The sequence below is a fragment of the Lepidothrix coronata genome, unplaced genomic scaffold (genome assembly GCF_001604755.1).
Source record: "Lepidothrix coronata isolate B3197 unplaced genomic scaffold, Lepidothrix_coronata-1.0 Scaffold80, whole genome shotgun sequence".
Taxonomy (NCBI): domain Eukaryota; kingdom Metazoa; phylum Chordata; class Aves; order Passeriformes; family Pipridae; genus Lepidothrix; species Lepidothrix coronata.
In genome coordinates this window covers 2,968,853-2,995,747 of record NW_016690260.1, presented here as the reverse complement: position 1 = coordinate 2,995,747, position 26,895 = coordinate 2,968,853, and the positions used below count along the sequence as shown (strand labels likewise).

The following is a 26,895-nucleotide window of genomic DNA, read 5'->3' as shown; positions in this document are numbered from 1 at the left end:
TCAAATCCTTCATATCTGTACTTTTTACAAGCCATGGAAACCCATATTACCGGGATGCCTGATGAAATCCAGGCTAACAGGTGTTAGGAATACTGTTTTATGAGGTATAGCACCTTGCATAGGTTAGTTTGTGCAGTTCATCTGCTGCCCCTCAGTTGTCACAGTATCTAGCATGAAATTCCACACATGCCTTTTATTTAGGAAAGAACACAAAAGTATGTTATCTTATTCCTCTGGAATTTTCCACAGTTATTTAGCATGTTAGTTTAAGCATAATTGGTTAGTGGGCTCTTGAAATTTATATCTTAGCAGTACTTATTTACATCAGGCTAAAAGTAGTTCATTTCTGTTGAGGTAAATGTGAAGCATTAGATTGCAAACGTACCTAATCCATCTCTCCTCCCCCATGACTAGAAATCCTGTGGTTAAAATAACACAGCCTCTATTCAGAGCACAAACTTAGAGCTGCTAGCAGGAGCAGGCTTGGGATTTAAACAACTCTCAGCAGATGAGTCTGTTCAAGGGTCTTTTTCGGGTTTGTTTTTCACCCTACTTCTGATCCATGAAAAGAAACCAGGCTCTCTCCTCTGGGCAAGCAAGGTAAAGATTTTCTTCATTCTGTATATGGTTGCATGTGCTTGTAAAGGAGCTTATAAATGTGATTGCAAAAATGCTGTTGCAAATGCAATTGTAAAAATGTTGCTGTTATAAAGCAAGAAGTGTTTGGCAAATGGCTTCACAACCTTTAACTGTTCTTTTGGTCTGGCTATTTCCACATAACAGTGAAGTGATGAAATGATAAATCTTGCACAGAGAAGCAAAGAGCAGTGATTTTTCCTCACACATTAGAGAGGCTGAGCATGTAGGCAACATAGGAAATAGCAAATCCAGGTGCTATTGCAATCAAGCCAGCCTAAAGCAAAACTGGCATTTTGTTAACTGCCAGGTATAGTCCCTCCTCGGTTTGTCCAGCTGCTCTAATCCCTTTCGGGAGGCTGAGGCTGTGCTGGAGGATGGCACTGAGTCTGTTTACAGAGTGTATGCTAATGCTGCTCCAGCGTGACTCGTACAGTAACAGCAGAACCGTGCTTTCAGAAATGTTTGGATGCGGTGTGCCAGATAATTAACTGCCTTTATTTGCTCTTATTGCTTTCCAAGTCATAGGGGATGTAGAAAAGCATCATCTTTTCCTTGAATCCTTATTTTATTTGAAATCCAGGAAACAAGCGTGATGTCTGTGCTAATGCCTGTGGAACTGTACTCCCAGTGCCAGAGTCTGTTAACTCTCCCAGCCCTGTGCTGTGATTCACAGGGGATCCCAAGTACCAAATCAGTCCTCCTGCACCATGGTGTTCAAACACAGCAGGTCGAGCTGCTGGGTAATATGGAAACACCATTACTCAGATTTTTGCTTGTTTTAAAAAAATGCTGCCCCTCCTTGCCCCAAGGCATGGGGCAGTGTGGGCACAGTGGCAGGGGGAGAACTGAGGCACTGAACAAACACTGCTCCAGGTGCTACCTTTCCAGGGCTAGAGAAAGCCTTGTTTCCCACCCAGAGATGCTCCCTTTCCTCTTCCCCTACTTTCAGCTCCCTTTACCCTTCCTTGAGTGAGACAGGATGGTTTCACATTGTCTTGTCTGCAATCACTGTCCTCCCACCTAGCCCCTGCTGTCCCACAGCCATGTCACCCTGGCAGCAGGCACCCCACTCCTCTGCTCAGCCAGAGAAAAGAGGACTCTGCTTAGCACACCAGGTCCCTCACAGCACAGAGCTGCCACACTGAGGGGAAGCCTTCTGGCTGGCAAAGGTGCCCTCGTCCCTTGAGCCAACAGTGCTGCTTTGTCCTGAAGGGAGAAATGCAGCTTTATCACTTGGGTGCCCGGCACAGGGAGGAACAAGCAGGGCTATAAGGAATACAAACACTCTGCTTTTCCCAACACTCATGTAAGAGCACGCTGTGGCAGAGAGGCAGCTCGGAGGAGAGAGAATATGTGCAGAACAAAGAAATGCGGTCAGGCAGGAACTATAAAATTCCAACATAGAAAGTGGAGCTGATGTCATTTTAACGTCCCAAGCAGTGCCAAGAATTCTAAGCTCCATATCAAGATTCAGTGCAAAACCCCTACAAACTCACAACTTGTTCTTGTGGAAAAACTAACTTTTATGGAAAATATGCATGGGAACATGCCAGAGGAGTGTGTTGCTTTATTTCTTTTATTAATTTTGAATACATTAGTTCAGAGAGCAATCTCATTTTAGCATCAGCTGCCTCTATCCAAGAAGCTGAAGCTGACATATCCTGCTCGCAAATACTGGAGGCGAGGGAACTGTGGTTTTTCGAAGGATCGGTTGTTAGTTGGGAAGAGCTGCTTGAGTAGGAAGGGGTGTGGGAAGACTCAGTGGGATGACTGAGTTAACAGTTTTTTACTGGTGACATATCTGAATCGTGATCAGATGCACCTGAATGGAACAGCATCATCAGCTATTATAACTCCGAATGCGTCAGCAGTGGGATCGCACGCGGCTCCTGTGATAAAGGTTACTCATATCTGTCCTGCTATAAGACCGCCTTTGCTGCTGCTTATAACTTTGTCAGACTTGAACAGTTTAGACTGAGTTCTTCCAACTTGATTGTCTGCCTTGGGCTAAGTTCTTTTCTGGAAAATTTCTGCCAAAACTGTCCAGCCAATTTTGTCCATTCCAAGAATGAGCACAGGGAAAAAGGAATTGTTGTCCAACTTGAAAAAAATGAAAGGAAGAAACGGGAGGGGGGAACCTGGTGATTCTTTCCTTGGATAGTTCTTATCCCTCTGCGCTTCGGAGCTAAGATCTGAAATTTGGCAGCTCTGTCTTAGGAATGTGATTTTTTTTTTTAACTTTGCAAATCTCCTCCAATTTGGCTTAGTGATAGCCTTTGAAGGGAAAAAATAGCAACTTATTAGGGACGTGCTAGGGCTGAGTAGTCAAAATCCACTGAGATTCCTTCTCACATGAGCAAGCTCAGCCCAGTGCTGACCCCAGTGCTCCTGTGCAAGCAGTCAGTGCTACCAAGTTTCTGCTGATCCTGCTGCTTCCCCATAGATCTGCAGGGATCAGGCTACCTGTGTCCCCTCTCTGCAGTCCAAGAACTATCCCCAGCTCTAGAAGCAGGATGAAGATGGGCTGTCCATGTAATGCTACTCAGGGCAGAGGTGTTGGTCAATGCAAAGGCAGGCAGGGAACAATACACTCTGATTCTTTCCTGGCACAGCCAGGAGGCAGACAGGGACTCTGGGGACACTGAGCTAAGCAAACATCTGGTACTGGGTTGCTAAAGCTGAAGGATTGCATGGGACTGGGATGGGGTCACATGGGACTGGGATGGTACTTCACATAGTACAAGTGAGGAGTCAGGGGACTTGGAAGCAGGGCAGGAAGGTGTGTTGTCAAGATGTGAGCCATAGGGAGAGTCTGGACACTGCCAGAGCTCAACATGAAACCTGAGCTGCTCTACCCATGGTCCCTTTTTCGGACTATGAGTGTTACCTCTCAGAATTGGCTTCAGTCCTGCTCTCCCTGCAGGGTCTTCTGTACCAGGTCTTGCCGAGGCTTTCCCCAGTCTGCAGTCAGTAGCTACACGGTGTGCCCACGCATCTGCAAGTGCCATAAGACCCTGCTACCAAATGTCCACTTCCATGATTGGAGCTGATGGAAGCTCTGCCTCGGGCAAGTTCAGTGTGCCTGATGCTGAACACTTTTGCACAGCCCCAGCCCCAGCTATGTCTGTTGGTCATCCCTCGGTCTCAGCTCATGACCTTGAAGCACTGGCCTGTAGGACCCATGAAGCCTGCAAGGGTGGATGTGGGCATGGGTCTTGCTGCAGGGAAGGCTCAGCACTGTGGTGGGGGACAGCTGGGATGAGTGACCAAGGCAGAGCCCCGATAAACTGATGCTTGGTGCAACCAAGATATTTGCTTACATGCCTGTCTCTGTTTCCATTTTGTTCAAGTGGCTAAAGAACCACCACACCCTTAATGGAGGTACCAGAGCGTTCAGATATTATAGGGAGATATGTCATTGTAATTCCCAAATGTTGGGAAAATCAGTAATTCTTACTAAGAGGAGGACTTGGGAAGAAAATAAAGCCTAGGACCGCACTGAACTCTAAGGAAAAAAAAATAATTCTAAATAACATTGCCAGTGAAGACAGTCCATGCTGTACCATGGGATAAAGTTGAGACCTCTGACAAAACACTGTGTGATCATGTAATAAGCGTATCATAACAGATACCACAAAGGAGGCCTAATTCTGGCATCTCTTCCCTCATGGATTTTTCAGTCATAACTGTACTCTTATAGCCTATTTTTATATGCAATGCATATGCAACATTTGGGGACAGATGGTGAAATCTCAGTGTTCATTGTGCCTCTTGACGTGATTTCCACATCGGAAGGTAGGGATCTGCAGTCTGCTTGTTTCCGCTGCTGCTGAAGTGTCAAAGAAAGGTGATTTCCTTCACTTCTTGAATGACTATAGACTGTGGAGCATCCTGAACAGCCTCTCCTTCCACAGAGACAGGCAGTTAAGTTTCATTATCCTGGAGCCCCATGCACACACCAGGACTCAGCTCTGCAAGACTGTGTAAAAACAAAGACCAGAAGAACAGGAGCTGACAATGTGAGAAGACCAGAGCTGCCTACAGACAGCTACTGGGAGAGAAAGGAGTTCTAAAAAGCTGTGAGGCAGTGCTGGCCAGCATGTTAGGCAGTACTTGCTTCACACCAGCAGCCTTGCCTTTGTCAAGGATGTCACAAACAGGAGTTTTAAGCAGGGATTTGCAGGAGAACTGAAACAGAAAATGAAAAGGAGTGGTGGATACTCATGGGCTTCTACTCCAAGTGTCATGGAAGAAAATGGATACCCATAACCTCTGATGCTGGAGGAATGCAGATGGGTGGAGTGGAGACTGACAGTCAAAGGACCAGAGATGCTTATGGGGGATGTCACTGTGGAAGTGGTCACAAAACTAATAAATCCAGGAGGATGTTGCTGTTACAACTTTGATGAGACGAATGAAGCAGACAGGTCTGTGCATAAAGTTTCTCACACAGATCTGAAAGCGCTACATCCTCCTCATCTGCACCCTGGATGGTCCTACTTCACACAGGGGATCTGCCATATCTTCAGATGCATCCACGAAATACACATCACCTGGGTTGCATTACCTTTACAGAATCCTTCAATTTCAGGGACACTTTGGAAAATGTGATTTTTTTTGGTGCTCTGTTGTTTTTCAACTCAAATGCAGAAGGGGATTGAATATGCAATCATATCAGGGAAGAAAAACTCACTTCTGATAAGGCAAAGGCCTTACCTTTTTCACAAAAGAAAAAAAGGCTAGCACAGGGTGAGGAGGATGAACATTTCAGCCTTTTACACTGCTGAAAACTATTGGGGAAACCCCTCAGGTTTGCCACACTGAGACAAGTGTTGTGAATTGCCCTAAGTCCCTTTTATTCAATTCATTTATAACACTGTTGTGAATCCCATCATCCAAGTCTATGTAAGAGACTTATGACATACAGTGATTACTAATAATGGCCAGTCTTCGCGAGCGAAGATTTGGGAAAGGTCATTAACCCTTCAAGCCTGCGCAGTGGATTTTTTTAGGTGAGACACAGCGTGCGCTGAACTGAGCCCACCCTTTAATCCTGAGGTTCATCTGCCGGGGCCAAGCAAGCTTGGACAGTGGCAGTGAGGGTCTCAGAACGTAGGTTTGTTTAGAGTGACCTTCTCTTAGATGGATTGCCTCACAGGGCTAATGAGCTCCATCTGCCCGGGGGGCTGGGAATCGAACCCGGGTCGCAGCTGTGAGAGTGCTGCACCCTAACCACTAGACCACTTCCTAATAACCACAAGCTAACTGAGGGTTTTTAGCTGCTTGTGGCCTTTTAGCATGCTTTCACTTTTGTTTAGATGTCTTGCCCCTCAGCAGTGAATTTCTTTTGTTTTCTCTTCTGCTACTACCAGATGGCTGTTCACACCCTTGGCATTGTCTACCTGAAGGGCAAGAAGCACCTCCTTGTATCCCACCTCTGACAGTGCATGGCGCTAAGCTTTGGCTGTACCAAACTCATGGCACAAGGTGACTCCAAGTCTGTAGCCACCACACACAATAAACTCATCTGAGTTGCCATCCGCGAGCCTCAACCAAATCAAGCAGGATTTTAAAGTGAACCTCTGTTGTAATGAGCAGCCCTCTAGCACCAAGACTATGATTGTATGTCCATCAAAGACTGTCCAACACATGTGATGGGTCATGCATGACCAGCCATACCCACCTTTTTCCCCTTCTACTTAGGCACACAGTCCTACTGCTGCATGTTGGGTTGCAGCAACCTGCGGAGCTAAACCTGCACTTCCATCCCCAGCCATCTCATCAGAAAAATGCAGAATGGCTTACTTACACAGCACATCCAGTGCTGGGACTGCCAGGGTTTGCATCCCTGCTGCACCTGGGCACTAGGCAGAAATGGTGTTGTCAAGAACCTGTCTCAGAGAAAGAGAATCAAAGGAAATTGTATTCTCCTCCTCTGACACCTTCGCTTGTAATGGATTGTTTTGGCCTCTTGCATATGCGTAATCAAAACTGCTGCTTTGCACATGCTACAGCTCACTGTGTTTAAACTGAGAGGAATCTCCCTTAAATATTTATTTAAACAATAACATCCCTTGAGCTCTTTAGAAAGTGCTCTACAAGATTGACCCCAAATGCTTTTCTAAAAATTTATTTGTACTGCTTTTCTTCCTGCTCACTGTGCTGTGGGCCAGCACCTCCTTCTGTCAGGGCTACAGATCAGAAAGCCATTGCCTGCTCCACAGGACTGAGGAACCCAGCCCTCAAATCATGCCAGCAGCTCCCAGAGTCATAGGGCAGAGTTTCAGCAGTCATATTGTTTCTGTCCTGTGAATTCAACAACTCTTTAACTTTCAGGAATAGGCTTCTTTCAGACACAGATACTCCTTTTCAGGTGCTCTGAGAGCCATCTCTTCCTACTGGTACCCACACACAACAGCTGAGGCTGGAAACGCAGTGATGCCAACCCTCTGTGGCTTGCAAGACCTGGGAAAGTGAGGGAAAGCTGAGGCTGCTGATACCTTTCAATATCATTTAAATTATAACTTCATAACCTGCAGTTCTGGGAATTTTCTGAGCAAAAGACCCTAAAGACACATAAAACACACAACATGCTCTACACTATTCAATTGGAGTCTGCAAATCTAAGAAGGACTCATCACCCAAAATAAATATATTTTTATATTGTACATAAAAGAGAGGATTCAAACTCTTCACTAAGCAGACCATTTTTTTGTATTTAGTTTTAGCTAAAGATGGACTTTCACCAAAGTGTTGGTTGTATTAATGTTATCTATTAGAAAGTTTGCCCTAGATTATCAATGTTTAAGAGCAAATGGTGGAGAGCTACGGTCCTTCTGCATTTCTAATTCCACATTCTTCCAGCATCTTGATTAATCTTTACTGGCAAAATCTTCATAGCCAACATGGGTTTGGGTAGAAACTGGATTACTCACTAGCAAAAGTAAGTGCAAAGAAGATAATTCATTATGCTGCTATTTAGGTATAATAGGCTCATCTCCTCATTCTAGGCTCTGTGTGGGTTTAGTCACAGGAGCTAAACTGGGGAGAAGTACCAAAGCTTCTCTGAATCATTTTTATTCTTGCCCCCATTTTTTATTATTAATTACATCAAGGCATATCTCCAAGGAGACCAAGGGCAATGCCATTCGTCCCTTAGGTCCCCCCTAAATCTGCGCTTGCTTTGCTAAGTGCATCACTCTTCGGCTGGTCCCTTGCGAGGAAGAGGCAGGCTGCATTTTGCTTCAGACCTTTCTTGTTCTGAGTGCAGATTTCAACAGACTAAATGAAAAGATATAGCCTTTTGAGAGTGAATGGTACTGGTGAAACTGGGAGATAATCAGCCTTTTCTGGTGGCTGAAGGTGATTGCAGAAACAGTTTTGAACATCAGGAGGACATTGAGTATTACTTTCCTCCCACAGTGAATGCAATATGTGGAATGTTTGCCGCAGACACAATTTTCCTTTTTCCAGTCTGAACTGGAAAAACCTCCTTGTACTTTTCTCTCCATTAGACAAGGCCACCGTCAGAAACATGGATGAAGTATCACAGTTCAATAATTTCAAATCAATGCTTCATTACTTTGCTCTGTTCAGAGGAAGCACATTTTTCTCTGCATGGGTATATAAAGCCTTTATCCAGCTCGCATCCAACCAGCCATCTTGTGTCAGTGTTAGGGTCAATTCCCTCCTTTTAATTTCCTCCCATTCTTTATTCGCAGCATCTGGAGTGAATGTATCTGAAAGAGGATTTCCAGAATAAAGTGAGGGTTTTTTTTTAATTTCTTGTCTGTACCAGTCAATCTGAACAGCTACTTAGAGCAAGAAAGGGGTCTTTCGTCCTCTCCTTCCAAACTTCTGCCTTGCATTGCCACTGGTCCCAGCATTTCCGTTTCATGGGAACTTCTGGAAGTCATACCTTTGTTCACAATCAGGTCAGAAAGTCAGATTGCAGAAAATTTGAGGGAACTACATAGTCCTACAACTGTTGTTTCAGACATGTCCAGTTCACTTAATTCCAGAAGCAAAACATTTTGATGGTTCAGAACTGAAACAACTTGTTTGCAATTTGATCTGAATGAAAAACTCTGACTTCCTCTCAGTTGACACTAGTCTATACCCTCTCTTTTCTGCTTTGGCATCTCATGCGGGCTTATACTTGTCTACGGCTATTTTTCATCAGCTGGGCTGCAGGCACCTATAAGCCACGGCAATCATACTCCTGTGTCATGCCACTGGAGATGGGAATACTTCTTTTGCCATGGATTAGGCTTCTCTCATGATCATACAAAGCTGTAATGGAAAGTATTCACCCAGAAGAGGGACTTCGGTGGTGTGACTCAAAGCACTGCAGCAGAAGTCCCATCTCCTTATGGAAGCCCCTGGAGACCTGCAGTAAGACACTGAAAAATGCAAGACTGAGGAAACCACTCATGTACCATGACCTGAAGCTGTGCCAGAAGAAGCAAGCCCACTCCTTTCACTGTACTGTTGTAAGGACTGGAGGTGCCTCCTTGACATGGTGATACTCACTTCCCAACCTCCATCCTCCTAGATTTGGAGAGGGAGCTTGAAGTGTGATGCTCCACATTTGTGCTGGCTGTCCTACCCACAAAACCAGCTGTTTCCTTCTGCTCAGTAAGTGCTGGAGAGTTGTGGACAGCTTGGGCATGGGTCAAAAGCAGAATCGGGAACTGCGACCACTGTACCAGGCACCTCTGCAGGGGTCTCAGATGTTTGCATGGCCAAAAGGTCTGCTCAAAGAAGCATTGCTTTAATTCAGCCATGTTTGTGTGGCTTTGTGAGCACTGAAACAGCACTGTTGTTATTTATTAGGTAGAATACTGTCCAGTCCTGGGCCTGAGCTCTCCAAACCAAAGCCTAGTATATACAATCAGTCTTGCCTCTCTCCAAACAGCATTCAGCATCAATCACAGCACTGTAAATTGTTTACACAAAACTGGAGACATCATAACTTATGAAATAGCTCTCTTGTCAGTCAGATAAGTAAATATTTCGAAAGACTGTGAACATCATGGCAAGCTCGAACTGCCCAGACCAGCTCCAAATGGATCCAAGTTAACAGGAGACCAGATTTGCCTTGCCTTTGATGTCCCTGCTCCAAATCAGGTTGAGAAGGGATCTGAAAACAAGCCTCCCTAAGGGAGGCTAATGCAGTTTTAAAGATGCTCAACCTTCTATAGAGATAACAGGAGGAAGAAAACAATGGAAAGTGTTTGCAAAGGAACTGCCTGCTTGAAGCTGTAAATTTGAACTTGAGGGAGTCAGACCCTCCCCCTCCTTCTCCATGTCCTTCTCTCTTAACCCAAACAAAGTGAATGCCAGCAAGTTTCTTCTTCAGAAATGATCCAGCATTCATTCCTTGGGCCATAGCTAGAGGCTGCTGGGTTGGGTCCCAGTCTGTTGGTGAAATGGATCCTGGCAGCACCTTCACACAACATCTTGTTTCAGGCAGCCATCCCACGGGCTTTGGGCATGAGAAAGGGAATAGTGTTTGCATCGACTCCCATACTTCCATTACCTGCCTGTGGTAAGTCTCCATGCTTTTGAAAATAGACCATTGCACAGCTAACTGCTTCGGAAACACTTGGAAATATGTTGTTTTATGAGATATTTGTTTCCAATCATTTCCAACAATTATTTGGGATCTTTTTCTTTTCAAGTTCACTGAGTTGTACCAGTTCATCTCCTTTTCAAAGGGATCGTGTTACAGGCAGGAATGCAGAGTTGAAAGGACCTGAGTCTTTGCAATAGGAATTTGTTTTGGAAGCAAGCGAGTTGGAAGGAGAGGAAACGGGCAGCCCACCAAGGGCTTCAGCAGGATTATCCTACCCTTTCAGCAAGCCACAACCAGGGCAACTCATGAACTGAGGCTGAGCCTGCTTCCAGTTGGGGGTAGGAACAGACAGACTGCTCTTACTAGCAGTTTAATACAGCAGAGGATCTAGTCATGTTGTTTGATACCTCATCTGAAAAATCCCTCAGGCACAGACCTCACAAATGCGAATCATAGAATCCTAGAATATCCTGAGTTGGAAGGGCCCCCCAAAGATCATTGAGTCCAACTGTGGCAGCCACTACAAGTATTGGAAACATTCACATAGGTGAAGGTGGCTGTAGGCTACTGCTGTTGAGTTGCTGAGGTGCTGAGGAGGGCACTCCTCTGCACAGAGCCCCACTGAAGGCCAGGCACAAAATTCACCATCAGGTGAAGACTCACAGACTTGAAGTTAACATGGTGCTGAGTCATTGGCTCAACTGCATGCTTGGCGTTTATTCCCTTGGTACCTGACTGGTACCTCCTGTCCTGCATTTTCTTTAATAAGATTTTAGTTCTTAGTCTTTCAAGTTACTTCAACACCTCCTGTTGCTGGTGCATCTGGGTAGTTGTCTTAAAATATATGTTTCCTTGCAGTGTTTGTATCACTTATTTAATGTCAGAGGCATGTGTGAGGCTGTCCATGTTTGCAAAAAGACAGGGGTTTCATCCCAGGACTAAATGAAATGATGCCAAGACAGCACAGTACAGACATAAATAAAACATAGGTTGTAGAGACCAACTGTCAGTGGTTCTCAGCTCCTTAAATATCTGTTCCTGTTTGTGCACAACCATATTTACTGGCATGCCTCAATGTATTCAGGATAAACTGACGACTGATTGAGAAAACAAGTTTAAAACCTCCCCAAACCCAAAAAAGAGTAATTTTTTACTGTGGTAGCACAAGTGTGTAGATGCAGAGGTGAGATGGGAAAAGGCTGTAGAAGTAACACTGGCCTGGTGGCACAGAGGCCAGTGCAAAATGCCATCAATATGTTCATGTCCCATAGGTGCAGAGAAGGTTCACACGTTGGAGTAAATGTTTCCCAATTCCTAGATACACATGATAGAAAAGGACTGTATGCAGAAGGAAACATTCTGGGAATCTGCCAGAAAGAAAGGTGCTATTTTTCAAAAAAGAGCTGGAAAAACTCCAGCTCTGGGTCCATATCCAGCTCTAGTCTCCAGCCACCTGCACCACACCACCATAAGTGCCACAGCTCTTATGGGCTATATATCTGAACGGCATTGCTTACGTGGCTGTCACTGAACGGGGTGTCTCAGTACCTGTGAGACAGTACCTGTCTCAGTATGCTGGAAGTACCTGTGGACATTCCAGGAGGAATAGCCTCCCACCACCTGGAGCCTCAAAGCCTCAGGACTCCCGTACTGTGCAGGACCCCACAGCTCACACAGCCCATTGTAGTTGTGTCCCTTCCCCCATATTGGGACAAGGGATGAACCATCTTTTCCATCAATCACTGGATACATACTCTGCTGTCTTCTTTCTGAATAGGTGATGTGTTGGTAACTCTGAGGGAGGGTTGGGGAAAGGAGTCAGAAGGTTTCCATCTTCAAACTGTAGCTAGGCTAAGTCAAGACTGACACCTTTCCTGGGGACTGTTTAGAAACCAGGGTGATAAAGCTTTAGGCTTTGTTATAAGATGAAGGTACTATGGAACTGTCTCTGTGCTGCTGTTCCTATTGACCAGCACCTACAACAGGAAGTTTGCAGTGGGGGTAGATTTGCCCTTAACTAAGTGCATTTCTTTTCCCATCTTCATTGCAACGTGTCACTGTTTTTTCAAGCATTAGTGATTTTTCTCCCCCCCCTTAACATTGTCTCTGATTTCTGTGTCATGAGGGGGAGTATTTGTCAGATCGCATTCTCATGACGGGAGAGGCAGAAAATCCGTTCTGTATATCATGTGACCTTGGCTTCCAACACCACAAAGGATTTCTTCAAGCCCTGCTCATTATCTCGTTTTATACTTTAAAAGAAAAATGAAAATGCTGGTGACAAATGGCCTCGTTTATCACATTTAATTGACTGACTGTTCTTTTAAGCCTCTGAAACACACATTTTGGGCTAAAGCACTGGAAAAAGAACATGCCATTTACCCTGGTCTCCTGCCAGGTCACATTAAAAAATGTTCAGGAGTTTTTTTCTAGACCAGTACATGGAGCAGGAGTGAGTGGGTGCACTCTCACCCTAGAATCCTTTCCTCCTGGTTTCCACCAACTCCGGCAGTGTCAGCCCTTTCCCAAACAAGCAGCAGAAGTGGGGTTGCAGTGAAACTGTTATGGGAAGGGCAAAGCCATTTCAAAGTTATATGTGAAAGGTATCAGTACTTCCTAGTTTGACTTAAGGGAGTGCCTAGAATGGACCCTGGGGGTCTCCCTTCATCCCAGAACTAACAACAGAAGTAACCAACATCTTCAGTGACAGCTTGGGCAAGGGGAAAATGAAACAATGAGCTTGTTTCAAATATGGCAGGTCTTATGCTGGCTGTAGGCTGCAGGAATGACAAAATGGAGATAAGGATTGAAAATCCCAAAGATGCAGTTTGGGAGGGATGAATTCACACCTCTCCCCCGTGTCCCTGAGCCAGGCTGGGGCTGACTGCCCTGGGCTGCTGGTCGGCTCCAAGGGCCTGCAGATTGTGATGGGTCATGGGCTACCTGAGTACCTATAATGTCATACTGTAGCAAACAAAAAAACCCAAACACCATTTTGGAGTACATAAATAGAAATGCAGTATGTAAGACATCTCCCTTCCCTCAGTTTGGCTCCTCTTTCTCGTGTGACACTGCACCTAAAGATTTTTTTATGGATGGAGATGTTATTCCTCAAGAGAGGTTTAAACAGGTATTAGTGGAAAGGTAGGCTAAAGAAAATGAGTTTCTTTAAAAGAGAGATGTCTAAAGGGAGAAAAAATTGCTTTCAAGCACATAAGCTCACAAGCTGAGCAACAAGAAAATAAATAAACTGTCCTCTGTCTCTGCTGTAGATATCAGCCACATGTTAAATTTTCAGTAAGAGTCTGTACTGGGTCTGGCTGGGAGGGAGTTTAGAAAAATTTAAGACAGATTTAAGAAATGTTCCTAATAGTAAGTGTAGTAAAACACTGACATACTTTGTCTCGGGAGACTGTGGAGGTTCTGTTATTAAGGATTTTTAAGAACAGGTTATCCAGACATCTGTAAGGACTGACCTAGGCACGTGGTGGAAGGATGGACTGAAGCCAGCCAGAGTCCCTGGGGTCTGTTTGCATGACATTTTCATCACAGTAATGTGAACACAAGACTCTTCTTATAAAGCACTAAAAACACCACCCTGGTTTCTAAACAGCTCCCAGGAAAGGTGTCAGTCTCGACTTAGCCTAGCTACAGTTTGAAGATGGAAACCTTCTGACTCCTTTCCCCAACCCACCCTCAGACAAACCTGTTCAAAAGGGCCAATGAACCCGCAATTCACAGAAATCTCTCCCTTCCTGTTCTCTGCTGGCCTGGGATCCCTGAGCTGGAAAGTACAGTGACAGGACCTTTGTCCCAAGATGCACCTGTGTCCCATGCCCTGGGAGAGTCATTCCCACATTCCTGTTCCTTCCCATGGCAACACATACAGGGCACCTCAAAGCCCAGTGCCACCCTCCAAGGCTGCTCACCCTCGAGGAGACCTGGTCCCTCTGCAGCCCCAGCCACCCCACACTGATGACCAGGGGACTCGGCTTTGCATCCAAAGTAAAAGATTGACACAAATCCGGCTGTCTCCATTAGCCACTCATCTAGTCCCCATGATGTCAGCTGGGTTTCTGTGGCAGGATTTGGCCCACTGCTGAAGAGCTCTGGGTTTTATTCCCCTGCCTCTGGCCAGTGGTGGCAGTAGGAGGCTGCATGTGTGAGCCTGCAGTTGGAGCCTGCTCTGGTATTTTAGACACCCAACAAAATTCACTGCCAAGTTTTGTTCACCTAGGTGGGAAAATGCAACAGAAGGGTGTTTCCTGAAGAATGCAGAAGAATCCCACCATACAGTTCCTCTTTAACTACATAGCACATACATATATATGTATATGGCTTTGATTATACCTATGTGTATAAATATATATATATATTGCAATTATAGTGTTGATATGTTTTCTACAAGCACAGTTTCTGTAGCTAAGACATGTTAGACATGTGGCAGGGGAGGAAAGGAAGAGAAGGAAGGAGAGGAAACCGCCGCTGCACACAGCGGCTCTCCTCTAACCCCCATTTTTTACGCTGATGGAATGCACCCTGCGACTGTTTCTACTATTTAAGGAAAAAGGTTCCTATACAAAATCCTGTGGTTTTGAAGTGATCCTTTTATAGGCATAAAGAGATTTTTCCACATCCCTCTATTTGATTTCTTTTTTTTACTCAGACCTGGCTACTCCAATAGATATTTGCAGAATATCATGCACTGGAATCAGACACTTCATTCCTATTCTTGGTACTAGAGATCAAATATCCCACCAATTTACCACATAAATCCATGGGGATGCAAACTGAAGTCAGTTTAGCTGTAGGGCAGTGCAACAGAGTTGAATTTGGTCCCACACCCATCCCAAGGGATTTTGAGCTGGCAGTGACCCATCACAGAATCGAACATGTTCTACGTCCTGCAGAGGATTCGCCTACTCCTGGGCTTATCAGTCGTGGTGAATATTAAAGGAATTTGTAATCTTATTGATTTGGAATAACTATATGTTAACCTTGAGTTAATAATGCAGGGTTTTAGGGGGCTTATCCTAAACAGAAGTTGGATGCAATGCACAGCCTGCACCTGGAACAGGACCTGAACACTCATCTCTCCTGTCCCAGAAGTGGGAGACGTGGCATTCACATCTGGTCAGGCCCAGAAAGCAGTGAGCACATCCAGCATCCTTGACAGTGGGTTGCTGGCAGCGATGTGGGACGGGGTGGTGATGTCTGGGGTGTGGTTGTGGGCTCTCCTGCAGGAAGACTTGTGCAGGCAGCACACATCATGTGCAGGGTCTTGGGTGGGAGACATACATCACAAGGGCAGATGCTGAGCTTCTTGGTCCAGCTAAAATATTGGGATATGACAAAGCAAAGCAAAGCAAATCTTAGGGATTTCAAAGCAAGTCCATAGACACCTGAGAGTTCCCTGTCTCCCTCTTCAGGCAACAGATGCCCTCTTCAGATGCCCCTTGAGGGCATCTGGGCACAAGTGCTAAGCTGGGGATCTAAAAGCAGTGTTACACAGCTCAGTGCTTTGTAAGGACCAACAAAATCTTCAGTTTATTCTTCCAGACTATACAGTCATATACTGTGCTGGAGGTAGCTTTCTGCACAAAACCACACGCCAAGGGATTTACAGAGCTCCAGTAGCCACTCAGTGCCAGATGTCTATTATCTCATCACATACACATGCTGCACAACGATGCTGGTGTTAATACTTTCCTTCACCGCTGCAGAGACATGCCTGGTACCACCAGTTTGTGCTGACATAAATAACAACCTGTCCAAGCATCTCCTCTACAAGCGCTGGGGGAAGGGGGAAGAACGTATGTTCCAGATGGAAATGCAACCAGGGGTTGTGCCTTTGGTGGCTTTGAGTTATGCAATTTTATCTCAATGCAACCTGAGAGGGAGTGATTCCTCCACAAACTGCATTGTATTTGGCTGCTTACACTTACTTTTTTATGACTGTAGTGGGACTGGTAATAGGGATGATGAAAAAACTACTGCAAAGCAGCTGAGACCCCAGTATATTGTAAAAAATTAACCTGCTAGGTGGTTCCCCCTTGACAGATGAGGTATGTTCACTTATTCCTGCTTGAAAGTTATGTAAATCTCTGACTTCAGAGGGATAAATTTTGATTTACTCCCACACTGAATGAGTGGGCAATGCCGAAGCTGAATTTTGGATCAGTGGTACAGATCTCAACTCTACAGGTTTTCAGGATTTTCAATTTGAAATCATCTTTTAACTGTATGTGAGGCCACCACAGAAAATTATGTTATCCACTTCTGATTCCAACTCATCTAGCAGGAATGAGTAAGCCCAGGCTGAAGATATACTGACAGAATGGGGATGAAAAACTAAATGGTGCCTGCTCATAGAGGGACAAACTCGTAGCACCCTCCCAAATTGTGGGTGGTCTATTGTGCATTGCGCTAGTCAATGAGAACATTATACTCATACATGCAAACGTAATTTGAAAAACCATTATATAAACAAACAAAGATTGTATTGTAACCTCATCATTTGCACACACTGAGCCTTGGCCCTCCCTTCCTCTTGAGTACATAGTAGCCTCTTCAAAATCCTGAAATTTGATTTTAAAAAAAGAATGCAGTGGGCGTTAACTTAGCGTAGAAGTACACAAGACCATTGATGACTCTGTTTTCATCTACACAGAGCATAAGGCAACCAGATGATTTATTTTTATTGGCACTGCCGGCAGATAAGCTTCCACTATAATGAGGGAGAGAAGTGTGGGTTGGCCCAGTCTGTCAGTCAGAGTGTGCCCAGCAGAAAACCCAATTCAGTAATTACATCCTCCTTAAGGACATGCTGTGGAGGAAGGCTAGGATCCCTGCTTCTCCCATGGCACTCAGAAATAACCAGGAGTGCTTCAAGTCAACAAAGGACTCGGGTTGTTGTTGATTTTTGCAAATGCTGCGGCATGTCATGGGACATCACAGATATGCTACAACTGAATGAAAAATGTTCAAATTAAAATAACAACTAAACTCTGAGACTGAAAAATAGAAATTCTCTATAAATGTGCTACCAACCCCTTCCCAGACTTCAGCAGAGTGAAGGAAAGAGCAAGATGGTGCATCTTCTCTTGGAGAGCTGCAGCCTGCAGAGGCTCACCAGCTCCCAGGGAAGCCCACTGGCTTCTCCCCCTCTCCCAGGCAGACATAGCTCCATGTGCCCCCTCCCTCAGTGGCTATCAAACCTGTTTGCAAATATCACGATCTGCCCCACCCTCCCCCTCAACTACACCTCCTGCATCACTTCACCTCCTGCCTGGGAGAGATAGTGTTTATTCTCATTTCTCCCGTGCCTGCTTCAGCAAGGGTTTCTGGTGCACAGAGCTCACAGCAACAAACTTCCCTTTGACTATACCTCTCCTGGCTTCTACAAAACTAACACTTTGGGTTCACCTGGACTCTGGAATTAAGAGGACAAACTTTTGATGGATATTCCCACTCTTGCCAACTTATGGCTAATTTATCCAGATCCTACCCTTTCTTTGAAGGAGACCTTGACTATCATGCAAATTACATTTTTACCCTGTTCATCTGAGATCTCAAGTGGGAAAGGAATTTTTTTATTAAAGACTGCTAGAGAATTCTATCAAGTAAAAAGACCATGAATACAAATGAATGATCAGGAAAGAATATTAAATGATATTAACAGCCCTGCAGAATTCCTCCATAGCTTTAAATTTCTGTGCTGTGAGTTTGTGTGCCTCCACAGTAGCTGAGTAGTACTCACACTTCCTGGACAATAGCAGCATACTTTGAATTCACTTCTGCTTGGAAACAAGGCAACTCTTCTGCAGCTTCAAGGCCAACAACAAAGACATCTCAAAGAAGAGCAAATCACAGTTCCATATACACATGCACATGCTTTCGGCAAGTCTGAAAGCATCTGCAGTGGGGAGCAGAGCTACTCAGGCTTTTGAGATTTAGAAATGTTCTTTCCCAAACTAAAATTTTGTCACTGTTTTTTTAAAGTCGATTGTTGCATGAAAATGTTGCTTTTGAACAAGTGTTCTGCAGTGTATTTAAAAAAGTTGTAAATTAAGTCTGCAATCTTTGAAAAACAAAATACCTTAAGAAATTTGAATGTCTTTTGTCCAGCTCTGGTACCAAGTACATAACAATTCAAAAAATATCAAATGGTGTTCTTTATATTTGGGTTTTTTTCATCTCGTTTGTCCATCTCTTTTGTACCCCCAAAAGCTGGGTACCTCCTGCCTTTCCTGCATGCCTTACTGAATCATTTCACCTTAGTGGCCCCAGGACCTCAACACCAACATCACTCTAGTGCAACCTGCATTTTGGAGAGGGGTGAGCATCCCCCCATGCCTGCTATGCAGGGGGGAGCTGCACCCTGGACCACACATGGGCCTTTATGGGACACTCCAGATCAGACCCCCGGATGAGTGCTGAGCCCAGGGATGCTCCTGTGCTCCTTCTCCTTCCTGTTTCTCAGCCAGAGCTTCGCAAAGGTCTGAGTTTCCTCTACCCAGCAGCTGGGCACGCTCAGTGCTTTCTGCTGCTGGCATTGCAGATCAGGCTTCAGAGGGCAATGTGCTTTCCTTGATGCAATCTGTTTGGAAACGGTAAAGATCTGAGGGCTCCCTCAGCCAGAAAATCAAATTTGGTTTACCTGAATGTCAGGTCATCTGGGATGGAGTTAATAAACAGATGGAGATGCATGGGGACAAATAGTGATGGAATGGCTTATGGGGGCCTGTGAGGTCCCTGCAGGGTCCGGCCCTTTGAGCTGCCTCAGCACTGCCTTGTGTGCCCCACTGCCCTCCCAGCAGCCAGGACTCACCTGGGCAAAGGGCAGATGGTGCTGGGGACAGACCCAACTCATCACATGTCCCAAACCCATGGGGATTTCATGGCCTTGAAACACCCCCCTCATCAGGACTGGGTGACAGTGGCCATCAGAGCCACATGCTGCCCAGTGCAGATGGACAGACAGCACAACCTCACAAGCCTCCTCTTGTTGGGAAGTGCAGTTAAAACATCTAACTAGTTACTTGTACCTGTCAGTCAGTGGGCCAGGCCCCACTGCTGCTGGGTTTCCAGTTCTGGGGACAGAAAAATGGACTGTCTTGTGATGCCGGGCTCATCCTACCTGCATTCTTAACCACATAGCCAAAGTCCTTGTTTTTTTTTTCATTCTCTGAAAATATCTGTAGAGGTGGAACAAAGTGGATTATGCAAGGAAATCTTCCTATATAGTAGTTCTGAATATGCTGAACTGCTTGAGGAGAGATTCCTGCTCTGTTTGCCCCCCCCTCTCCCAGTGAATCCCACACATCATCTTTCCCTGGGCACATCCTGCCCAGTTTGGAGTCTGAGCACCCCATGCTGAGCTCAGAGTTTGTTTCCAACATGGGAGAAGAAGGCAAACCCCTCTATGAGCCGTGGGTTTGGCCTAGGACTGCTTGCACAGGCAGGGCTGTGCCCACACTGTCAGGAAGCTGTGCAGTGAGATACCTTGCTTTGGAAGAGGGGTCAGGGACAAAGAGGAAAAATGAAGAAAACTGCTGAAAATGTGACTTCTGGTTGCCATGGCTGTAATCCTTTTCATAGCATCACAACACCGCAGCTGAAAGAGAAGTCAGGGGCACTGCCATGGGGATTTCATGGTCTTCAGAGAACACATGGGGTAATGGCAGGTATTGCAAGGGACTCCTCTGGGCAGGCACAGGTTACAACAATGCTCCTTTCCACGAATGTTTTGGGGCCCTGGCATCCCTAGGTTTGGACTCCTGCTGCTGCCAAGGCATGAGTGCCCCCAAGGCAGGGACCCCACCACTGCGTCCTCTACCCCTCTCCTTTTGAGCATCACACCACAAAATGGATGCAGTGGGGAGGGACCTCTGGAGGTCCTCTTGGTATTCAGGTCACCAGCCCCTACCCTGTTTGCCCATCTCCTTCTAGTCAAAAATGATATTATTCCCTTCAGCTGCCAGAGGCGGAAAAAAAATATGACTCAGATCTGATTTTGTATCACTGCAGTCAGATTTTCTGTGCTGTGCAGGGGAAACAATGAAAGGTGAAATCCCTGTAGGGAAGCATTTGCAAAATTCTGCGGGAAATTGGTATTACGGATAATTGTTTCCTGCTGAGGGGATCTAACAGAACTTTGCAGAAAAGCTGCCCTTTCCAGCAATATCCTCTGCAGCATAGCCAGGCACAAGCATAAATATCTGTCTCTATCATATATATGCTCTGCTGCACATTTTCCTCCTGCACCTGAAATTTAGTATTGGTTAATTCCACTGGGATTTCCTTTAAAAGAGACACCTTAGTGTAAATGATAAACCTGTTAAATTGCAAATGAGGTGAGATGGTGGGTGCTTTGCCCTCTGGAGCACCAAGGCTTTGATTCTTAATGGTATCTGTTGAGACTTACCTGTTGAAAATGTGCACGGAAAATTATTGACTATCGGAACAAAATCTCCCCTCCTAAGCAGGTTCATGATGCCAGAAGGCACTTTTTTTTCACAGCATTTGGCTGAGCATAAAAAAAGATCCTTACGAGCAGCTTCTTTTTTGTATCTGGTTCCCACTACTTTGAGAGTATGTCCTTTATTTCTCCCTGTTGATGGTACCCCTTAAAATAAGTCAGTATTAGTAGAATATGACCATTAATGCGACTCTAGCTTTTACCATTGTCTACAGTGATGGATATGCTTGTACATAGCCCCAAAAAAATCCTTTTATTTTCTCTAAGCCAAGACACCATTGTTGGGCTACTCTGAACTGCAATAGTGTTCACAGCAGATGGGAGAGTAGGTCCTCAGACACTCTCCTCTTCACTCTTCCACTGACATTACCAAAGCAAACTGATGGCACTTGCTGGATCAGATACTGCTGTCCATTGAATGAAGCCCTCTTGCTCAGCTGTCTCTGACAGCTTTAAGTTTGAAGCAGCAGAAACTTTGACCAGACAAAAGAAAGCTTCTGCTTATAATTATCTTATAGAAAGAACAAAACCAAGAGCACTGTGACTGTTTTATTAATAGTGTGCTTTGCTGTTCCCAACCTTTGCAAAAGCTATGATTCTGGCTCTCCAAGAATATTACTACTTGGACCTATTTCATATGGATCATGAAGGATAAAGACATTCCTGAAAACTCACTTGCCAGCTCTGCTGCTCTGCCAGCAGCAATAATTTGAGAAGGAATCATGGTCCCTTTGAGATACGGATCACAGCCTGGCTGCAGGATGGGGCCCAGCCAGACACACGTGCGTGGACAGATCTACAGGAGATTCACTTTCTGTTCCACAGTAGTCCTCATCTTCCCTCTTCTGCTGTTCTGCAGTTTTCCTGCTGAGGACACATGTAGGCAGAAAAGACATCAAACCTCATCTCTGAAATCATTTCAGAAACATGCCTCCACATCGGGCTCTGCTCCTGATTGTGTGAAGAGGCGCCAACGGCAGAAGGCTGGAGCAGGAAGTGGTTCAGATCTCATGTTTTCCTTACATGTCTCAGTAATAGCTTTATGAAGAACTAGAGCATTTTTGCAGAACTGAGGAGTGCTGATGGCATCTGGTTTAACATGATAAACCGTGCTCGTCATCCTAAATTTTCTGACTATCAACTCAGCTCATCTGTTAGGTGGGTATAGTGACTCCCTGACATCATCAGGAGTGAATGTGTTACATCGATCAAGCCTTTTACAGTCCAGCTTGGAATTAGGTAAACTGCAGTAACTGAAGGGCTTAATGAGGAAAACAGCTTGCGCGTGTAGAGCCCTACCTGAGACATGTATTTGAAAACTGCAAGTGTCTGTCACACAGAGCCCTAACTGCTTTATCCAGATGAGAGGAGAGACCTGGCAAAGCTTAATGGTCTCATGGCAAGACACGTGAATGTGGTTGAAAAGATGTCTGTCAGAGCACCCAAACATGGTCAGGCTGCACGCGCTTCCTTGGAAGTAATTGCTTTTTCAGGAGCAGGGTGAATAAGCTGCAGTAGAAGAGCAACTATGCTCTCTCTCACTCCCTGTAAGTCACTGGAGTTTGATCACTAGATTTCTGTAACTAAAAATAGTTACAGAAGTTACATTTTTGAGCTCTATCTTGAGGAAAGAGGCACATGGACAGTTATGGTCTGCAATACAGTAGAAGTTATTGGAGGAATTTTATACCTTGTTAGGAACGCCTTTAAGTTTTTCTTGCAAAGATTTATTGACAGGTAGGAGTATGAGTGGATTTAAGCATGGCATGCCATGACCCATCCAGCTTCCACACATGCAGGAGATGCCAGACCTGAATTCAGCATTCCTTGTCAGGCCATCAGTAGCAAGGGCAGTGGAAGAGAGAACATCCATCTGCTGTGAAGGATATGTCAATCACTTTATTCTGGACCCCTGCTAGGGAGCAGAAGGAGAGTGCTACATGGGGGAAAACGTACTCAAGCCAGGCTAGTGGCAGCCTCTTCCCTCATCAGCATGAAGTCACCTTTGTGCCGTGCTCTTCATGACTCTCTAGCTGTGAAGAGTCAGTCAGCACCACCCTCCTCCATGGTGGCTATACCAAGGGGGAGGACCAGCATCGGCCACAGTCTGAGCAAGAGCAGCTGTGGTTGCTGAACGCAGAGCTCAGGGCACAACCACAGAGTGTCTGAGCGATCCCAAACACAGCTACCTCATCTCCAGGGCTGGACGGCCAAGACACAGGAGGCAGGCTCTGGTGGCCAAGCTCAGTCAAGATGGCAGCACCCGGAGTCAACCCATTGCAGAAGCCCAGGTTTTTAAGGAGATACAGGGAAGGGGCATACGAAAGGGGGAACCTAAGTCCTTAGGCAGCTGTGAATCCCTGTCTTGGATTTAGGCACCTAAGTGCTTTTTTGGACCTCATCCCAAATACTTCATTGAGTGAGTGTTGCATTAACAACAACCCAGTCAGAGGATAAGCAGCAACAGAAATGCTCCAAGCTGCTCTTTTAATGCATCCTAGAATGTGAACAAATGATTACTGCAGAAACAGCTGTACTGGGTTATGGTGTCATTGCCCCAAGCTGTTTCCTTCATCACTTGTACAAGGAAACACCCTTCAGCAGAACTTTCCTCACTGGTTTCACTGCAAAACCATCAGCCTAGTGAAGTCCAGAAATCTATCCAGGCTAGTAGCAATGACTTGGTGTTCTTGGTGTTGAAATGGGTGTGCAGCTCCCACTATCCATGCATCTGACCCTGTTAAAGAGGAAGGTGGCTCTTGACAGGTAGAGGAGGACAGCCTCTTAAAGTAGTATTGTTATTTTTGTAGGGATTGTTTGTCTCTATTATTGAATATGGCAACTTATAAGGACCTGAGCCATGCAATGAGCTTTGCAACTCACTCTTCATCTTCCCTTCTGAGATGTGTCAAGTGCCTACATGGTTAGTGGTGCTGCTCATGACCACTAGGTTTATGTTAAATAGAAGGAGAACAGAGGCTCTTCTAGAAATGAAGGGAATAAAAAGATATGGCTGTGTGTGCCATTTTTCACTTTAGGCAAGTACTGACTTTGGAGGATACATGTTCAGGTGAATGCTGCCTGCAGGGCACAACAAAAGGGAGAGCTGAAGTAAGAAGGCTCAGTTCTATTTTAACTTTCTCCTTGGAGTGGATGCAGCTTGACTTCTCTGATGTAGTCTGCCTGGCTGTAAGTTGCACGTACAGAGGAGGGTTTAATCTCCTTTCAAACAGCCATTCATTCGAAGGCTGGCTGGCTGCTTTTCTCCCAGAGCACTCCAAAAGAGCTCGTACAAAGGACCTCCTTCTAGGTTCAGGTCTTTGTCAGATGAAGGGAAATCTTGTGAGGTTTCATTCCATCTACACAGAGGGGTGTGGGACCCCCAGAATATCGACTTGCCTGTGGGAGTGACTGGGTTTGGGCACACTGGCAATGCAATTAAAGAGTGTGTGTGGTGTAAATGTCCCACAGCACCCTGGTCTTTTAAACAGCCTGTCTCCTAAGGGGAACCTGCATGATGCTTCTGTATCACAGTGCTGCAATATGCCCAAACATCAGGGGTGAAGCTTGAGCCAGGGGAAGAAAGGATGTGATAAATTAAGGCTTCAATGGTGCCTGTTTCTGAAGTACAGAAAATATAGTGAGGTACAGGTGTAAATTCCACTGATAAGTCTAGAAGCCCTCTAGTGAATTGGGGGCTGTATAAATTGTGCAGAAAGTGATCACAGAACTAAACCACTTAGTAAAACACACATGGATGCCTTTTGATTAATCTGAATGAGGCTCTGATTATAAAAAATCTTCTATTATTTTGGTGCTTGGTTCCATTTTCTCTCTGATCCTGTACAGAAGGAGAGAAATGGAAGAATTCAGCTTGACGAGGAAAGCTTTTTGGTATGAGAGTTTGAACTTCTCTGCCTTCCAAGCAAGATTTCTTTGTAGTATCAGTATCAACTTCTAAAAGATAATTAATAGATGTCAATGACTTTCAAATCCAAATACAGTCCCTACAGACCTGCAAACCTTTAAGGTGCAGGCTGAGATTCTGCTGTTGGTGCTGCAATCCTTTGCACAGTTGCTGTAACTTAAAAAGTTATTGAGCAAAACTGTGTTTCTGTAATGCTGTTCTGGTAACTTCTTGGTAAAAGTACTTTCCAAAAAAAGTGTCTCCTATCTCTTCAAAAAGCAATCCCAGTGGAGAGCAGGTAAGAAATAGGGATGACATCAGCATCTGCAGAAGTGCATACCCTGCTGTAAAAGAATAAGAGAGCAAATGAGAGTTAAATTCAAGATTAAAATATGCATGCACAAGGCAAGTTTATTACTGTGGGGCTAAAACATATCCCCACTCACTCCTGTAAACCTGTCCACCAGCGAGTGGAAAGGAAGGAAAACAGCTTGGCAAGGTGACTCTGTACGACGGGGATGCTCTGCACAGCTGTATTTTTCATTTTTTGGTTTCCCGCATGAAGCAGAGGTGGGTCTGTACCACCCCCACAGATAACAGCACACTCCCTGTGTGATTTCATAGTATAGTCAGGCATTTGGAGAAGATTTTTCTATGAGGAATGGATTTGAGTCACAATCCTTTGACCCCGTGGCCCATTCGAGACGGCCGTGACATGTCACTGCTCCCTGATAACGATTCTCCATGCCGCCTCTGCCTGCTCCCGTGGCGGTGAGCTGCTTTGGGGTGGGTGCACGTCCCTGGCCTCCCTCCAGAGCTCTGGGATCTGTGCAATCTCCAGTGTCAAGATGTGTTTGGATACAGAAAGCCACGACACTCTGTTATATATTAGATAGATAACAGGAGCATCCCCTCGCCTGAGGAGACAGATGCCTGGTGCTGGGTGTTGAGTGGCCAAGGACCCGTCCATCTGTGGGCTTTCTGCCTGCTCTTTAACCCTGGATGACAGTCACATCTTCAAGGGGCTGTTCTTTGGAAGATAAACATAGCTTTTCTGGTTCAAAAATTACAAGTCATTCTCCCATTTTTTTTTCTGTAACTGAGAAAGACTGTAATTTCAGCTTTTCGGGTGAGGCTGTTTGTGGGAACGCACTGACATGAAGGGGTCTTGCAAACTCTTGTTGAACTTTTTGAGTGCTCCCATTACAAACAAGCCTTTCTTCACTCTCTGCCCTTGCTACTGTGCTCAACTTCTTTTATGAAAAAACCCAAACAACCTACTATAGATAGCTTTCTCCCCTTTATCTCATAAAAGCAGCTTATATAGATCCACAGGAGGGAGGCAGTATGTCAGAAAGGACAGTGCCGCCTTTTGAAAGCTAAGATTTTAAAATTTACGTTACCACAGCTAAATGCTGAAATTGGTGAGTTAAATAGTTATTAATTCAGTCCTTATGAAACTAATATGGAACTATGACACAAAGCATTAATAAAAAGAGCCTTTTTATTGTGTATTAAAACATACTATTTCAGGGATGTCCTCCCTTCCCCAGTGTGAACCTGCGCTCCCCAGGGAAGGGCTTGCTGCAGAGGCTCCATCATGAGTGGTACCCAAAGCCATTCTGCTCAAAGCACAGCAAGTGCTGGGAGAAGGACAGTCACTCAAAGGCATTTATCTCCTGCCTTCTGAAGGTAAGCAGGAGGACTACCATGCCAATAGCTGGCCCACAGGCTAGAGCCACAGATCCAACTGCCCCTCCTGCTGCATGCCTTTGTCTGGCTGCCCACAGGTCCCTCAGCACTGCTGTGCCTCTCTATAGGGCAGTGACTTCGGCTGAGGGAAGGGGGTAACATGCTCTTCTGCCATCAGTATATATTTTTGTTTGTTCCTAATAAACCTCAGGGCTTCAGTTACATCTTGCAGCAGTGATTTTCACAGCCCAGATGTATCAGTGTAAATAAGTAAGGATCCTTTTGCCATCTTCCAGATAATTGTTTATGCATATATGTTCAGGAAAGGCAGGGGACATTCCCAAATGACCTCTACAGTTTCTACATTACTTCACATACTTATCACCCTGCTACTTGTGCTTCTCCTCCCCCAGGTTCTCTGCTATTTCAGACTCTATTCTCCCAGATAAAGACCTGCTCAGCACCCATTATGCATTTGCAAGTTAAATTATATTACTATGTTTGCAGCTGTTTAGAAAATGAAGTTGCTTTTTTTTCCCCCCAAAGTAAATTTGAAATTATTTTCATGAAAAAAAAATAAAAAATTTTAGCTAATGCCTA

The 26,895-nt window shown here is 45.1% G+C and overlaps 1 protein-coding gene across 2 annotated transcripts in view; it reads left to right on the top strand.

Annotated features, from left to right (window-relative positions):
- Window positions 1-405: 405 nt before the first annotated feature.
- KIAA1462 (KIAA1462 ortholog) overlaps window positions 406-26,895 on the top strand; it is a 60,399-nt gene continuing 33,909 nt past the window's right edge. The window contains exon 1 of one of the 2 annotated variants that reach the window (XM_017820266.1): window positions 406-600. The gene's annotated coding sequence lies outside the window, so the exon portion shown is untranslated. The remainder of the gene's footprint in view (window positions 601-26,895) is intronic. The other variant, XM_017820264.1, reaches the window with a different exon arrangement.